Source organism: Oncorhynchus mykiss, chromosome 2, assembly GCF_013265735.2.
Source record: "Oncorhynchus mykiss isolate Arlee chromosome 2, USDA_OmykA_1.1, whole genome shotgun sequence".
Lineage (NCBI taxonomy): Eukaryota > Metazoa > Chordata > Actinopteri > Salmoniformes > Salmonidae > Oncorhynchus > Oncorhynchus mykiss.
Window position 1 is genome coordinate 27,907,418 of NC_048566.1, and position 18,666 is coordinate 27,926,083.

The following is an 18,666-nucleotide window of genomic DNA, read 5'->3' on the forward strand; positions in this document are numbered from 1 at the left end:
CACAAACAAATACACTTTTATATCTTTATGTTTGAAGCCTGAAATGTGGCAAAAGGTCGCAAAGTTCAAGGGGGCCGAATACTTTCGCAAGGCACTGAAACAGCATAACTTTAGACCGTCCCCTCGCCCATACCCGGGCGCGAACCAGGGACCCTCTGCACACATCAACAACAGTCACCCACGAAGCATCGTTACCCATCGCTCCACAAAAGCCGCGGCCCTTGCAGAGCAAGGGGAACTACTACTTCAAGGTCTCAGAGCAAGTGATGTCACCGATTGAAACGCTATTTAGCGCGAACACAGCTAACTAGCTAGCCAATTCACATCCGTTACAGCAGCACCAACATAACTATGGGATGTCAAATCTCATAATGTCTGACAGTAACATATCACACGTGAGGATGTTATTACTATACATGCTAGTATTACAAAACCCACAGCAAACAGACACACAGTCTTCTTCATCTTTATCTATCCTGTTCCCTCCATTCATCTCATGTACCTTATCATGTGTGTCATCGAGGTCCTTCCTAGAACACAGCCAACATACTCTTATCATCGGCGGTCATTTGGTCATGTCATTCACATAGGAGTATAAGAGTACCATTGACGTGTCATGGCCTACATACATAAAGGCACATGAACAGTAGCTCATCTCATTCCTTCATATGAGGTACAGGAACCGAACCAAATGTGTTTTGCACTGTCATGTCTTGCAATCTCATGACACTGGAATTACAGTTCATGGCTTTTAATGTTGATAATTTTATAATTTATCATTTTACCCCTCTGTCATTCATTCTTTCTCTAGTTTGAAAATGAAGTCATGTTGCTGAGAATGTTTTTAATGTTGCTGCAATGTGGAAGCAAAGAGCACAATAAATGTTTAACTAAGGCGGAAACTATTTGACCTCTCTTATTTTGTTTGTTCCTTGTCAATGTCTGAAGGGGCAAGGTTCATTACAGTAACTGTCCTATGTTTAAACTGAACAGGTGGGTCGGTGGTAACCTGAAATGATACTAAAAGCAGTGATCACTCAATACAATATCAGTTACACAAAAAGTCCAAGGATCAACACAGAGTTCCGTTTGATTCAGGTTGGAATGTTCCAGCTCTGGATTGTTAACTTTCTGTTCCAAGGTGAGGTCTGTAGAATAACCACTAGAGGGCAGCAGATGCCCAATCTGAAGTCTTTTTGGTGACAGAAAATTTTCAGGAGATGCTCACAATAAATGTGTATATGTTTAGAGTGAGTTTACAGACAACTTTCATGTAAACGATTAGCAACTAAACTTCCATAGAGTAGTATTTGTAATAAACCCGTTGTCTGTTGGCAAAAAGCATGTAACGTGTCAGCTTCCTCCCTCAACACTACCTGAGGAAAACCTGTTTGCGTCACGGTGTAATATTCTATGCTAATCTGCTCATGCTTGTATAACCATATGTAACTATTTCTGTGAATATTTCACAAAAGTTTATCTGTGTCACACAGACAGTTTCTTTTATCTGCCATTTAGGAGGCATTTTTTAACTGACCTTCTCTCACTTGGCAGGGGGCTAAGAAGATGCTGTCCCTGGGCATCACAGGTCCGGAGGGTCATGAGTTGTGTCGTCCTGAGGAGCCGTCACCATCGCACACGCTGTCAACTGCCCGCTTTATGTGGTCCACGTCATGCGCAAGTCTGCCGCTAAGGTGGTGTCCAACGCACGCAGGAATGGGGAGGGGGCCTGACACTGCCTGCTGGGAGGAACTGTGGGTGGGAAAGAATGACAGAGAGAGAGAGTGAAAGAGAGGCTCAACATGACATGGATGGTGTTCTATGTTATGTATGCATGGTTTTAGAGATCTTTGTGCCCCAACAGGCCGTGCGGTGTTTGGAGAGCCCATAGCATCATGACTGGGTACAGATGGCACCCACTGCTGGCACAAAGACTGGGCCCACGCTGCCAAGTTCGTCATGGGCCCACCTCTGAGGCCTGACCCCAGCACCACGGGACACCTTATGGACCTACTGGCAAAGTATGTGGAGCCTTAAACAATATCAACCTGCTCTCACTGTCCCTCTTCTGCCCTTTTCCCTGAGTAAAGCATATTAGGTTACACCTTCCATGCACCCTCTGTCACATAAGTGCTCCATAACACTGTCATAACAATGACATAACAGATGTTATAAGCAGTCATGACTAGTGCTATCAGCGTATGACCCCAACAGTCATGACTCATACATCTCATAATATATGTCAGAGTGGAGTGCATGTAACACAGTGTTAACGACCAGCCAGGAACACAGGAACTGGGAAGGTAAACAACAGTGCAAAACACAGTGGAATCTTTGAAAAAGAAAGGAAAGTGAAGTGAAACTGTATATTGTCGGTGCAATAGAATTGAATGACAGGCAGTAAAGATGGCTGCCTTACCGTTTAGTGATGTAGATGCTTCTGTTTCATTCTTCCAGTGATGACCTCAGTGTGACTGGGACAGACAACTGCACATTCTCTGTGTGTCAGAAGGCCCTGGGCAAAGAGGACAGGATGTCTGTCAGTTGGGAGAAGGGCGTTGTCAGTTAGGCCTCTCCTTCTGCATATCACATCATTCTTTATTATACACAACATAGGCTAGTTTCCCAGACAGATTAAGCCTATAGTCCTAAACCAAAAAGCATACTCATGGAGATTCTCCATTGAAAGTTATTTTGTTGTTCGGGACTTGGCTTAGTCTGTTTCAAGGATACAGGTCCTTCAAAAATGAGTGGTACTATTTTCAGACGGTTGACTACGTTCTATAGCAGGAGTTTAAAGGTGCCAAGTGACATTTCTGCTGTGAGAAGAGAAGATACTAATTTATATTATGCAATGTATTATGTGTATCAAGGAAGTTATCATCTGTCAGAATCAATCCACACTGTCATAGTGGATGTAGCAGCAGGCTAGCTTTCTTTCTGTCCTCTTTCGTTTTTCTTCCTCCCTTACTTATTTCTGTCCTTCTCTCAGAAAAACGCTTAGTCGGTTTACCCAGAGGCCATTGCAAAAGTTAACATTGTAGAACGCTGGCAAAAAATGACAAGTTTTGGAGTGAAGCTTTGAATCACTTACTGCACTGTTAAGCATTGACCTTTGGTCAGATTAATTATGCCAGTAGATATTGTCACGTTCTGACCATAGTTCTTTTGTGTTTTCCTTGTTTTAGTGTTGGTCAGGACGTGAGCTGGGTGGGCATTCTATGTTGTGCGTCTAGTTTGTCCGTTTCTATGTATGGCCTGATATGGTTCTCGGGGTGAGGGTCGCCACTCAAAGGACGCTAAGGAGGTGGACAAAGACAATGGTGGAGTAGGGTCCACGTCCAGCGCCAGAGCCTCCACCGCGGACAGATGCCCACCCAGACCCTCCCCTATAGGTTTAGGTTGTGCGGTCGGAGTCCGCACCTTGGGAGGGGGGGGGGGGGGGGGGGGGGGGGGGGGGGGGGGGGTACTGTCACGTTCTGACCATAGTTATTTTGTGTGTTTTCCTTGTTTTAGTGATGGTCAGGACGTGAGCTCGGTGGGCATTCTATGTTGTGTGTCTAGTTTGGCATCTCTATTTATGGCCTGATATGGTTCTCAATCAGAGGCAGGTGTTAGTCATTGTCTCTGATTGGGAACCATATTTAGGTAGCTTGTTTTGTATTGGGGTTTGTGGGTGGTTGTTTACTGTCTTTGTGTTCTCTGCACCAGATAGTATTATTTCGGGTTTTGCCACGTTTGTTTTGTAATTGTGTTCATGCTTCGTTTCTCTTTTTAAAAACCATGAACTCTAACCACGCTGCATTTTGGTCCTCCTCTCCTTCGACGGAAGAAAACCGTTACAGATATGGAATTTGTCATTCATATCCAGAATATTGAAACTCAGTATTTTGTGTAATTGCTTTCAGCAGCATAGCAGGAAAATGGGCGAGAATCGATTTGTAGCTGTCACCAGCAGCAACGCAGGTTGCTGCTAAAGGATGTGACGCTAACCTGGACGCTACGGCAACCAGGTGAGACAAGGATAAAGACCATCCAAGACGTTTCTCGTTAATCACATAGTGAATTAGTGATGTTTAGCTAAATGATTAACTGTTTTGATGATGCTACTTTTTAAATCTCTGTGTATGCTTGTTATCCAACGAGTAGCATTTCATCACTACTATTAACTGCGTGTTACACTGCAGATGATGCTGCCAAATTGAGCTTCCCACAAAGCCTGTCTTCAGGGTGAAAAACATTTGGCTAAATAAGAAAAAGGTTTCATGTTCACTAGCTAAGGTACAGCCTGGATACAACTAGCTATGGTGTGGTACATCCTGGCTATGGTATGGTACATCCTGGATATAACTAGCTATGGTACATCCTGGATATAACTAGCTATGGTACATCCTGGATATAACTAGCTATGGTACATCCTGGATATAACTAGCTATGGTACAGCCTGGATATAACTAGCCATGGTACAGCCTGGATATAACTAACTATGGTACATCCTGGATATAACTAGCTATGGTACAGCCTGGATATAACTAACCATGGTAAAGCCTGGATATAACTAACCATGGTAAAGCCTGGATATAACTAACCATGGTACAGCCTGGATATAACTAACCATGGTACAGCCTGGATATAACTAACCATGGTGCAGCCTGGATATAATTAGCCGTGGCAACACTGCTGTGTCATCTACATCGTTCAAATTAAGATAATTTAAACAGTTAGATTTGCACCATTTGATCTCTTTTTGCACTGTATCCATTGGGCATATTAGTAATGTTTTGGGAAATTAAATAATAGGGTTATGAATAATCCCAGTGAGCAATTCAACATGCTCATGTAAGCACTGATTTTTGGGGCATGAGTGAGATAGTAATATCCAGTTGTGATGTAGTAATTTTCTTTATGTTGAGGTTGACACATTTTCTCATAAATTGAGACCTGTTTATTCTGAGTCTTCATCACAATACAAAATACCTGAATGTATGGATTTAAAGTTTTATTAAATCAAATATATGGTGTTGTTTTGAATTGGCCAAAGGGAAGGGTTGCATAAGTGTCCTTCCTAGAGTAAGAAAGAAAGTGACATTTGTAATCTATATGAGACCGTAGATGTGGAACTGTACTCCCCAATCCGAACAGACAGAGATACAGTGTGTCCCTGTAGTGCATGTGTCAATGCAGCTCTGGAATAAGGAAGTGATCTAGTCCCTACCTATCCTCTTAGCCTTGATGACGACATCATGTCCAATTCTATTTCAGATCTATTTTAGTGTCCCAGGCTTGTGAGGTTGTAAAGTCTCAGCACCCAGAACCAAATCAACTACTGGATTATGTATTTTAACATTTTAATGGGCTGTGATGAGAGACTAGCGCTTGTATAGTAATCCTATAGTATACAATTACATATTGTAGTACAGTATAGTAGCATTGTTTGTTGTACAGTATGTGTGCTACCACTTTGATCTAGTCCTATAGTGGGATTGAGTCTTTGTAGCTCTTCATGTTAGATTTTTGTAACTATGAATTCATCTGTGAAACTGCGTAATTAATTGGCCTAAATGTGGCTTAAAAACATCAGGGTCCGGAGGCAAGACTCAGTTATGCAATGCAACAAAGCTACAGTAGTTCTACATGCCAAATAGCATCATATTCCCTACGTAAGGCGCTGATCAGAAGTGGTGCACTATGGGAAATAGGGTGCCATTTAGGACATATCCTTTGGGTTTGTGTCATTAGGGTACCGGAGAGATGGAGAAAATAACTCTCTCTATTCGTCTTAATTATTTAGTCTTTTAGCCTAGTGTCCTTCTCCTTCCCTTTTTTAGAATTGTTGGTTTTTATTTTATTGGCGCTGCACAAGATGACTGTGGAGGGAAATATTACCTGTCATAAAAGCATTGTCATTAATCATTTATTGAAACAATGATTTGTTTTTTCACAAATGATTTGAATTGTAAGATTGCTTTCTCTCCTCTAGCTGCTCATGTAGTTTCATAGTTGTAATTTCTCTGCAGCAACCAAATAAAGGTTAAAGGTTTACCTTCCATTAGACACAGCGTTTCTTAAATGCAAAACTTTAAAAGTGATCTGTATCATTTGTCAGTTCATTTAAACGGCTCATTTAGATTTAACGTCTCATTCCAGCAGCCCTAGGCATATGGCAGACAGAATAATGTCTGGATACCCGGGTAGCAGGCAGCACTATTATTTTTTACTGTGCTTTTGCACACACACGCATACATACATACATACATACATACATACATGCATGCATGCATGCATGCATGCATGCATACACTACCAGTCAAAAGTTTGACATCTACTCATTGAAGGGTTTTTATTCATTTAGAATATTTTTCTACACTGTAGAATGATAGTGAAGACATCCAAACTATGAAATAACACAAATGGGATCATGTAGTAACCAAAAAAAGTGTTAAACAAATCAAAATATATTTTATATTTGAGATTCTTCAAAGAAGCCACCCTATGCGGTGCTTCTACATCTGCATTGCTTGATGTTTGGTGTTTTAGGCTGGGTTTCTGTACAGCACTTTGTGACATCAGTTGTCTTGTGACAAGGTAGGGGTGGTATACAGAAGATAGCCCTATTTGGTAAAAGACCAAGTCCATATTATGGCAAGAATAGCTCAAATAAGCCATGAGACATGAAGGTCAGTCAGTGATTTATTTAGAATCCAAGGCACACTTAACCAGCATGTCTACCACAGCATTCTGGAGCGATACGCCATCCCATCTGGTTTGCGCTTAGTGGGACTATTTTTCAACAGGACAATGACCCAAAACACAACTCCAGGCTGTGTAAGGGCTATTTGACTAAGAAGAGTGATAGAGTGCTGCATCAGATGACCTGGCCTCCACAATCACCTGACCTCAACCCAATTGAAATGGTTTGGGATGAGTTGGACTGCAGAGAGAAGGAAAAGCAGCCAACAGGTTCAAGACTGTTGGAAAAGCATTCCAGGTGAAGCTGGTTGAGAGAATGCCAAGACTGTGCAAAGCTGTCATCAAGGCAAAGGTTGGCTACTTTGAAGAATAAAATATATTTTCATTTGTTTAATACTTTTGGGGTTACTACATGATTCCATATGTGTTATTTCATAGTTTTGATGTCTTCACTATTATTCTACAATGTAGAAAATAGTACAAACAAATAAAAACCCTTGAATGAGTAGGTGTCCAAACGTTTGACTGGTACCACACACACACACACACACACACACACACGGGTCTGAAATTACTGACACCCTTGATAAAGATGAGAAATAATGACTGTTAAAGATAAATAATTCAAATATTGAGCTATAGGTATATAGATTTTTAAAAAAGGGGAAATTAAGTTATACTAATAAAATTACTCAGAGAAAGATTGTTTAACAAGTAATATGGTAGGGGACAAAATTATTGACACCCCTAAATATTATTTTAAGCATACAACATAGCTCACTATTTTAAATATTTATTTTATACAGTCATTATTTCTCATCTTTATCAAGGTTGTCAATAATTTCGACCCCACTGTACACATACAGTGTCTGGAATATACATTTACAGTATACTGAGTGTACAAAACATTAGGAACACTTTCCTAATATTGAGTTGCACCCCCTTATTGCCCTCAGAACGACCTCAATTCATCGGGCAGGTACTCTACAAGGTGTTGAACGCTTTGCACAGGGATGCTGGCCCATGTTGACTCCATTGATAATTACGGAAAACTGTTGATTGTGAAAAACATAGCAGCGTTGCAGCGCCTGGCACCTAATACCATACCCCGTTCGAAGGCACTTAAATATTTTGTCTTGCTCATTCATCCTCTGAATGACACACATACACAATCCATGTGTCAAGGCTTAAAAAATCCTTCTTTAACCTGTATCCTCCCCTTCATCTACATTGATTGAAGTGGATTTAACAAGTGACATCAATAAGAGATCATAGCTTTCACCTGGTCAGTCAAAAGCTCTGACGAAGGCCTTGAGGCCGATACGAAAAGCTTATTCACTTCTTGGCGCACCCATCCCTTTAGCGGGATCATTTTCGTCATTCGATCATTTTCATCAACATCCGCTGAATGGCAGAGCGCCAAATTCAAATTAAATTACTAAAAATATTTAATTTTCATGAAATCACAAGTGCAATATACCAAAACACAGCTTAGCTTGTTGTAATCTACCTGGCGTGTCAGATTTTAAAAAAAAAAGCTTTACAGCGAAAGCTATCCAAGCATTTATGTTAGGACAGCTCTCTCAGCAGACAAAACATTACAAAGAGCTAGCAGCAAAGTAGATTGGTCACGAAAGTCAGGAAAGCAATCAAATTAATCGCTTACTTTTGATGATCTTCGGATGTTTGCACTCACGAGACTCCCAGTTATACAATACAATAAATGTTTGTTTTGTTCCATAAAAAATATTTTTATATCCAAAAACCTCCATTTGGTTAGCGCATTTTGTTCAGTAATCCACAGGCTCGTGCAGGTCACGACGGGCAGACGAAAATTCCAAATAGTATCCGTAAAGTTTGTAGAAACATATAATCTATCCTCAGGTTGTTTTTACAATAAATAATCGATCAGATTTCAACCGGACGGTAGCTTTTTCAATAGGAGAGAGAGAGAGTAAAGGTCTGCTCCAAGTTGTTGGCGTATGCAAAACTCTGGGGACACCCAGCTATGCACTGACGCGATGTGATCATTTTCACTCATTTTTCAGAATAAAAGCCTGAAACTATGTCTAAAGACTGTTCACACCATGTGGAAGCCATGTGGAAGCCATAGCCATCTGGTTGATATCCCTTTAAATGGAGGGAAGGCATGCAATGGAACAGAGAGGGTTTCAAAATAACAGCACTTCCTAGTTGGATTTTAGCTGTTATACTCACAGACAATATTTTGACAGTTTTGGACACTTTAGAGTGTTTTCTATCCTAATCTGCCAATTCTATGCATATTCTAGCTTCTGGGCCTGAGAAATAGGCAGTTTCATTTGGGCACGTTTTTCATCCAAACATCAAAATACTGCCTAGTCTCAAGAGGTTTTAAAGAGCAGTGATACTAGCAAGAGCAGTGTGCGGGTTTCTTCATTTTTCTCATCTTATTTAACTATTACCATGCACCTGCAACAAAGATAGCTCAGATGTGCGAGTGCCTTTTGAACCTGGTCAGTCTATGTCATGGAAAGAGCAGGTGTTCCTAATGTTTTGTACACTCAGTGTATATAGAATCAAAATGTTGCATGAAATTAAATATTGGGAATTCAAATTTGTGGAAATTTTATTATGAAGTATTTAATACTGCATGGACTAAATCAAATAGAGTGCTCTGCTCAGCACTACCAATCCTTTGTGAATATTTTCCTGGAGAGTGTCACGTTCTGACCATAGTTATTTTGTGTTTTCCTTGTTTTAGTGTTGGTCAGGACGTGAGCTGGGTGGGCATTCATTGTTGTGTGTCTGGTTTGTCTATTTCTATGTTTGGCCTGATATGGTTCTCAATCAGAGGCAGGTGTTAGTCATTGTCTCTGATTGGGAACCATATTTAGGTAGCCTGTTTTGTGTTGGGTTTTGTGGGTGATTGTTTCTTGTCTTGGTGTCTATGCACCAGATAAGACTGTGTTCGGTTTTCACATTTATTGTTTTGTAGTTAGTTCATGTTAAGTGTCTCTTATTAAAGAACATGAACTCTAACCACGCTGCGTTTTGGTCCGCCTCTCCTTCCCAGGAAGAAAGCCGTTACAGAGAGAACACAAACCCTGTGACATTTAGAGAGGAAACATGAGGTCATTTCATACCTCACGTAAAAAGCTGATTAAATATTGTGTCAATTTAAAGGCACTGGGAAATGAGGTCGTTACAACAAAAACACAGTCTCAGTGGCAGAATAAATTCAACTCATCCCAAAACCGGAGAGCAGCATCTGTCCGGTGAAGTCCACAAAGCAAATATTGCACACAAACAGTTATCACCTACAGCATGGTCAAGGAAGTAAACACTTTAGACAGTTTACTAAACAACTGCTGATTTAGAACCACAGAGTTACTGCAAGTCAGCTCAAAGTCAACAGGATCACTTCTATTCCAGCACAAAATATATTTAAACATCAAATCAACAAGGCTATATATGCTAAGTTTAATACACTGAAAACAAACTTAAAGATACCATCCTTGTCATAGAAGACCATGTGGCGCAAGTAAAATATATTTATATTTTTTACTCACCTGGTTTATAGACTAGTTGAACACTAATCCCCTTAGCCATTGGCCTTATATTACAAACCCCAGAAGTGCCTTTGTAATGACTAAGAAAATAAATACAGAACCCCCCCAAGGGAGGCTCCTGATGACCCAACAGCACTGGAGGGTGGAGCGGGCGGGAGGCAGGAGGCGGAGCAGAGGTCCGGCAGGCCGGTTTGACAGGGTCGTGAAATGACCCGACATTCTGCGTCAAGGTCCAGTGGTTCTGTTCGGGGGTCGACCCCGGGATCGGGGAGCGGGACGATCCGGACAGTTACGGTGGAATGCCTGAATCATCTCTGGGTCGAGGATGTCCTGGTTGGGGACCCAGGACCGGTCTTCAGGCCCATAACCTTTCCAGTCCACTAGATAGTGGATGCGACCTCAGGCGTTTGGGATCAAGGATGGCCTGAATGGCGTAGGCAGGTTCCCTCTGACGTCAAACGGTGTGGGTAGAGACTGGAGGCTGAATAGGACTGTAGGTGTCCGGTTTTAACAGAGACACATGGAAGGACGAGGAGATTTTATACTGACGGGGTAACTAGAGGCGGTACGTGATAGGGTTGATGCGATGGGTTATATTGAAGGGACCAAAGAAGTGAGGACGTCTGTGGTAGAGCCACACACGCTGTCCGGGGTGAAAGAGTGGCATACGTCGGCGGCGTCTGTCGGCAAAGCATTTCTGGCTATTAGAGGCTTCTTGCTTTCTCCCATACCAGCTCACTACGCCGAAACCAGTCATCGACATCTAGGACAGTACCAGGCTCTGCCTCCCAGGGAAACATGGGTGATTCGTAACCAAGTACACACTGAAATTAAGTAAGGTGGAGGGATGAATGCATGAGTGAGTTTTGAGCATATTCGGTACAGGCCATATACGGACTCCAGTCATGTGGAGAGGCAGAACATTGTTGGCGGAGGTACTTCCCTATTTCTTGGTTCAGGCGTTCCGTCTGCCCATTGGTCTGGGAATGGTACCCGGAGGAGTGGCTGTGGGCGACCCCCAGTCGGTCACAGAACGCTCGCCACACCCGGGAGACAAACTGGGGCCCGTGGTCAGAGATGATGTCCTCCGGAATCCCATACAGACGGAACACTTGCTGGAACATACACTCAGCCAATTCCATGGTGTTAGGTAAATGAGGAAGACGACACATTTTTGAAAAACGGTCTACTATGACAAGGATGGTGGTATTAACATAGGATTCAGGAAGGTCTGAGGATGTCAACAGCTATGTGGGACCAGGGTCTGTGAGGGATTGGCAAAGGTTGAAGCTTACCGGAAGGGAGATGACGAGGGCTTTTGGTTTGGGCGCAGACTGGACAGGAGAGTACGTAATCCCTTACATCGGATGCCAGTGAGGACCACCAGAACTTACGGGCTAGAAGTTCGGTGGTTCGTGTAATGCCTGCATGTCCTGACTCCAAGGACGTGTGACACCATTGTATCAGTTGGGGTCTAACAGCTGCTGGTACGTAACTCCTCCCAGCTGGTGTCTCAGGAGGAGCTGGGTCTGAGGTTAGGGCTTCTTGTATGGCAGAGTGAACCTCCCACTGTACCGGTCCCATAATGCAAGAGGAAGGAAGAATGGATGTAGGATCTGAATTACTGGTCGGAAGGTCAAACTGGCGGGAGAGAGCATCAGCTTTTACATTTTTCTTTCCAGGGATGTAAGTAACATGAAAATGGAAGCATGTGAAGAAGAGCCCAGCGGGCTTGTCTGGAGTTTAACCTCTTGGCCCCTCTGATATATTCCAGATTACGATGATCTGTTAGGACGAGAAAGGGATGTTGTGCTCACTCCAACCAGTGGCGCCACTCCTTGAGGGCCAGCTTGATGGCGAGTAGTTCTCTGTTCCCCACATCGTAATTCCTCTCAGCGGAGGATAACTTCCTGGAGAAGAAGGCACAGGGATGTAATTTTGGAGGTGTTCCCACCCACTGAGAGAGTATGGCTCCTAATCCTACTTCGGAGGCATCCACCTCCCGGGTGAAAGGAAGGGCCGGATCAGGTTGGCGAAGGACAGGAGCTGAGGTGAAGAGGCGTTTCAAGTTGTTGAAAGCAGTCAGGGCGGTATCAGTCCATTGAAGGGTCCGGGTCTTTTGGCTGGTAAGGGCAGTGAGGGGAGCGGCAGTAGAACTGAAGTTCCGAATGAACCGGCGATAGTAGTTGGAGAACCCAATGAAATGTTGGAGTTCCTTAACCGTGGTGGGTTTGGGCCAGTTACTGACGGCGGGAACTTTGTTCTCATCCATGCTGACCCCTCCAGGTGTCAGTACGAAACCGAGGAAGTTTAGAGGTTGCATGGAAGGTGCTCTTTTCAGTCTTCACATAAAGGTTATGGTCAAGGAGCTGTTGAAGAAGCTTTACACATGCTGTATGTGTTCCTTCAGGGACTTGGACTACAGTGCCTTGCGAAAGTATTCGGCCCCCTTGAACTTTGCGACCTTTTGCCACATTTCAGGCTTCAAACATAAAGATATAAAACTGTATTTTTTTGTGAAGAATCAACAACAAGTGGGACACAATCATGAAGTGGAACGACATTTATTGGATATTTCAAACTTTTTTAACAAATCAAAAACTAAAAAATTGGGCGTGCAAAATTATTCAGCCCCTTTACTTTCAGTGCAGCAAACTCTCTCCAGAAGTTCAGTGAGAATCTCTGAATGATCCAAGGTTGACCTAATTGACTAATGATGATAAATACAATCCACCTGTGTGTAATCAAGTCTCCGTATAAATGCACCTGCACTGTGATAATCTCAGAGGTCCGTTAAAAGTGCAGAGAGCATCATGAAGAACAAGGAACACACCAGGCAGGTCCGAGATACTGTTGTGAAGAAGTTTAAAGCCGGATTTGGATACAAAAAGATTTCCCAAGCTTTAAACATCTCAAGGAGCACTGTGCAAGCGATAATATTGAAATGGAAGGAGTATCAGACCACTGCAAATCTACCAAGACCTGGCCGTCCCTCTAAACTTTCAGCTCATACAAGGAGAAGACTGATCAGAGATGCAGCCAAGAGGCCCATGATCACTCTGGATGAACTGCAGAGATCTACAGCTGAGGTGGGAGACTCTGTCCATAGGACAACAATCAGTCGTATATTGCATAAATCTGGCCTTTATGGAAGAGTGGCAAGAAGAAAGCCATTTCTTAAAGATATCCATAAAAAGTGTTGTTTAAAGTTTGCCACAAGCCACCTGGGAGACACACCAAACATGTGGAAGAAGGTGCTCTGGTCAGATGAAACCAAAATTGAACTTTTTGGCAACAATGCAAAACGTTATGTTTGGCGTAAAAGCAACACAGCTGAACACACCATCCCCACTGTCAAACATGGTGGTGGCAGCATCATGGTTTGGGCCTGCTTTTCTTCAGCAGGGACAGGGAAGATGGTTAAAATTGATGGGAAGATGGATGGAGCCAAATACAGGACCATTCTGGAAGAAAACCTGATGGAGTCTGCAAAAGACCTGAGACTGGGACGGAGATTTGTCTTCCAACAAGACAATGATCCAAAACATAAAGCAAAATCTACAATGGAATGGTTCAAAAATAAACATATCCAGGTGTTAGAATGGCCAAGTCAAAGTCCAGACCTGAATCCAATCGAGAATCTGTGGAAAGAACTGAAAACTGCTGTTCACAAATGCTCTCCATCCAACCTCACTGAGCTCAAGCTGTTTTGCAAGGAGGAATGGGAAAAAATGTCAGTCTCTCGATGTGCAAAACTGATAGAGACATACCCCAAGCGACTTACAGCTGTAATCGCAGCAAAAGGTGGCGCTACAAAGTATTAACCTAAGGAGGCTGAATAATTTTGCACGCCCAATTTTTCTGTTTTTGATTTGTTAAAAAAGTTTGAAATATCCAATAAATGTCGTTCCACTTCATGATTGTGTCCAACTTGTTGTTGATTCTTCACAAAAAAATACAGTTTTATATCTTTATGTTTGAAGCCTGAAATGTGGCAAAAGGTTGCAAAGTTCAAGGGGGCCGAATACTTTCGCAAGGCACTGTATATCAGGATGTCATCAATGTAGACGATGAGAAAGCGGTTGATCATATCCAGGCAAATCCTGTTCATAAAGGATTGGAAGACAGCGGGGGCGTTAGTAAGGCCGTAGGGCATGACCAGGTATTCATAGTGCCCTCGTGCTTTGATAAAGGCCGTCTTCCATTCATCGCCTTCAAGTATAGGGACAAGGTTATATGCACTTCGCAGGTCGAGTTTTGTATAGATGTTGGCAGGGCCCACTTGTTCAAGGGTCGCTGGGATCAGAGGAAGAGGTTCTTGGTTGTGACGTCATTCAGGGAATGGTAATCAATACATGGACGGAGACCACCGTCCTTTTTTACAATGAAGAAGAAGCTGGACGCAGCTGGGGAAGAAGGATGAATGAAACCGTTTAAGAGTTTCATCAATGTAGTTCTCCATTGCCTCATTTTCCGGGATAGATAGGAGGTAAACACAGCCCTTCGGTGGGGACACTCCAGGGAGTAAGTCAATAGAACAGTCCCCTGGGCGATGTGATGGCAGAGTGGAGGCCTTGATTTTGCTGAAGACATTGCTGCACTGGGCGTATACAGATGGTACTGTCCTGGTCTTCTACCAGCTTCACCAGCTCCACCACCCTGGTGGCACTGCAGAGGCAGAGGCCTCAATGGTGGTGGCTCTGCAGGGTAGGCTGAGACAACTGGTGAAGCTGTTAGAAGATCAGGACAGTAGTTCACATTGTCGCCACAAGGTGGCAGGGTCGTGATGACAGAGCCAGGGGTGTCCGAGGATGAGTGGCTGTTTAGGGGATGAGAGTTCCATGAGTTGAATGGTTTCGGTGTGGAAGACTCCAATCTGGAGGGTGACGCTCTGTGTCAGGTGTGTAATGAAGCCTGTGCCCAATGGCTGCCCGTCCAGGGTGTTAATCCTTAAGAGAGGGGTGACAGGTGTTAAATCAATATCAAGCTCTTGTACTAGCTGGTGAGCGATAAAATTACCTGCTGCTCCCGAATCTATCAAGCCCCCTACGTACTTAGTATCCCCCTTCACGGTTATCAATACTGGGATGGAGAATTGCTTCTGGGAGATATTTAGAAATAAGGACACGCCTACCTTCATGGCAGTGGAGGGACCCTTCTCATCTCTCCGTTGGGGGCGAACAGGGCAATGGCTGAGTAGATGATCTTTCCAACCACAGTATAGGCAGAGCCCTTCTTGGATCAGCCTTTGACGTTCAATACACGGGAGAAGAGCTTGGCCCAACTGCATGGGCTCTGGAAGACTCGGGATAATGGAATCATGGAAAGAGAAGGTTTCGGGTTCCTGGGTGGCAGAGTTTTTCAGCGGTCGGAGATGAGGTGGTCGATGGAGATGGACATATGAATGTATTGATTTAAATCCTGAAGGTCACCTCTACAGGCCAGCTCCGCCTGAAGCAGCCTCACTCCATCCACTCCTTGCAGCCATTGTGAGGAACTCGAGGGCATACTGGCAGCTGAATTGCATCCTTGTGAAGTTCTATGAGGAGGTCTCCTATAGGACGACCGGAAGGAGAGTGATCAAATGGTGGTGGCCCAATCCAGGGCTTTGCCTGTGAGTAGAGACAACAAAATCAATCCTGCTCTTGTTGGTGGCGAAGTTAGTGAGGTTGTGCTCAATGTATTTGCTGCATTGCATCAGAAATCCCTGACATTTCCCAGGTGAACCGTCATATTTTCCAGGCATGGATATGAATGAATGAGGGCTATGGGTTACGATACCTGGCATTGTAGGGATAGGCTGGCGGAGAGGGTGGCAGATTTCCTCCATAAGCTCCTCTGCTGGGTTAGGCGCCGCAGTATCTCCGCTAAATCCATTCGGTTTTTAGGTGAGGTATTCTGTAATGAACACTCAGGGAGAAAAAGGTGTGAATCAAAACTAGGACCGAAGGTGGGGCCTCCCGGGTGGCGCAGTGGTTAAGGGCGCTGTACTGCAGCGCCAGCTGTGCCATCAGAGTCCCTGGGTTCGCGCCCAGGCTCTGTCGTAACCGGCCGCAACCGGGAGGTCCGTGGGGCGACGCACAATTGGCCTAGCGTCGTCCGGGTTAGGGAGGGATTGGTCGGTAGGGATCTCCTTGTCTCATCGCGCACCAGCGACTCCTGTGGCGGGCCGGGCGCAGTGTGCGCTAGCCAAGGTTGCCAGGTGCACGGTGTAGCCTCCGACACATTGGTGCGGCTGGCTTCCGCGCTGTGTTAAGAAGCAGTACGGCTGGTTGGGTTGCGTATCGGAGGACGCATGACATTCAGCCTTCGTCTCTCCCGAGCCTGTACGGGGGTTGTAGCAATGAGACAAGATAGTAGCTACTACAACAATTGGATACCACGAAATTGGGGAGAAAAAAGGGGTAAAATTCAACAACAAAAAATAAATAAATAAAACTAGGACCGAAGGCATCCAATAATGGGTTCTCACAAAGAGAGGAAGTAGAGTCAAAACAAACAAAGGCACAAAAATAATTAACACAAATAGAACAGAACACAAGGTTGACTAAGAAAATAAATACAGAACCTTTTTGCTATTATAAACTGATTACCAATGTAATTAGAGCAGTAAAAATAAATATTGTGTGATATACCACGGCTTTCAGCCAATTCAAGGCTCAAACTACCCAATTTATAAAGAGAATCAAGTCAAAACCACAAGTCCAAATCCCCATCTCCATCCATGGTTTAGGAAAGGAAGCAATATACTGCAGGACATCAACACAAGCAGAGCAGAAACAGACACGTTTTTCAGAAGATGGCGTTTTGCAAAGGAAATTATTTGATTGGTCTGAAGCCAAATCCAAACAGGCCTCCCTTGGGGGGGGGGTGGCGTTTTGCTACACCAGGACAACCCACAGTTGAGCTCAGCTCAACGCTGATTGGTAAATCATTTTATAATTTGTTTATCAAGGAAGGCCAAATATTTGCTGGCATCAATCAATCAAATGGTACAGCGGCAACATGTGATACTCTTTTGGTCCAGACAGCATCAGATACATGGTCGACACATACTGAGAGAGAGGGGCACTGTTTTCCTCGCTCGGGTGATTATTCTGGTGAGATTCAGCCACTTGCGAATTGACAGAAAATTATGAAAACACAGGGAGAGACAAAAGATACAATATTTTATCATTTAAATGTTTTTATTGGTCAAATATTTGGGAAAGCCTGGCTTCCCTTGGCATCCACGAACACATGCCACTGTTGGTCAGTCTATCATGGAAAGAGAAGGTGTTCCTAATGTTTTGTACACTCAGTAAATATATATATATATATATATATATATATATATATATATATATATATACACACAGTTGAAGTCGGAAGTTTACATACACCTTAGCCAAATACATTTAAACTCAGTTCCTGACATTTAATCCTAGTAAAATTCCCTGTTTTAGGGGAGTTAGGATCACCACTTTATTTTAAGAATGTGAAATGTCAGAATAATAGTAAAGAGAATGATTTATTTCAATGTTTATGTTTCCAAACTATTTAGTACAATTTATCAATTGCATAAAATCTATTATGTTATTTCTATTTGAAATAAACACTTGCATAGTTATATTTGATGATGATGACGGTGATACCCATTTCAACACATAACTTCCAACAATATGTCTTTGTTATGTTTGTATCTGGCATATTGGACGAGAGTCTACCCTTACCTCCGTGTTAAACTATAGCCGGGATACCATCAAATGCAGGTTGTCTAGAAGCGCACAGTGTTTTACATTGAAAGCTAATTTACACTTGAAAATAGCTTTCAATTGGAAATTATCATCTGACATTCGCAGCATTTACCATGAATGCGAGCTTCACAAACGCCGGGGAAATTGTAGGTAGTGCAGCGCTGCAACGCGCCTTGGATTGCATCCTGGCCCTATGTAAAAAAGGCCCAGTCCTGCTGTCACACAGCATCACACTACACATTGGGATTGTCTCCTACTGGGCATGCTGACATGCTGGCGTGGTACTGAGCCGCTGGGGCTCTGCAGACATAATGTGAGTTTATCAGAGGGAATGCTAGGGGTCAGTGGCAGCAGTGTGTGAGTCACAGTCAGCCCACTCATCTCTGTGCCTTCTCCTTCACTCTGTCTTCTCTTTCTCTGTGCCTTCTTCTTCACTCTGTCTTCTCTTTCTCTGTGCCTTCTCCTTCACTCTGTCTTCTCTTTCTCTGTGCCTTCTCCTTCACGCTGCCTTCTCTTTCACTGTGCCTTCTCCTTCACGCTGTCTTCTCTTTCACTCTGCCTTCTCCTTCACTCTGCCTTCTCCTTCACTCTGCCTTCTCCTTCACTCTGCCTTCTCTTTCACTGTGCCTTCTCCTTCACTCTGCCTTCTCCTTCACTCTGCCTTCTCTGTCACTCTGTCTTCTCTTTCA

The 18,666-nt window shown here is 43.5% G+C and overlaps 1 pseudogene; it reads left to right on the top strand.

Moving 5' to 3' along the window:
- Positions 1-371: 371 nt before the first annotated feature.
- Positions 372-2,569, top strand: LOC110534576 (annotated as a pseudogene).
- Positions 2,570-18,666: the final 16,097 nt, after the last annotated feature.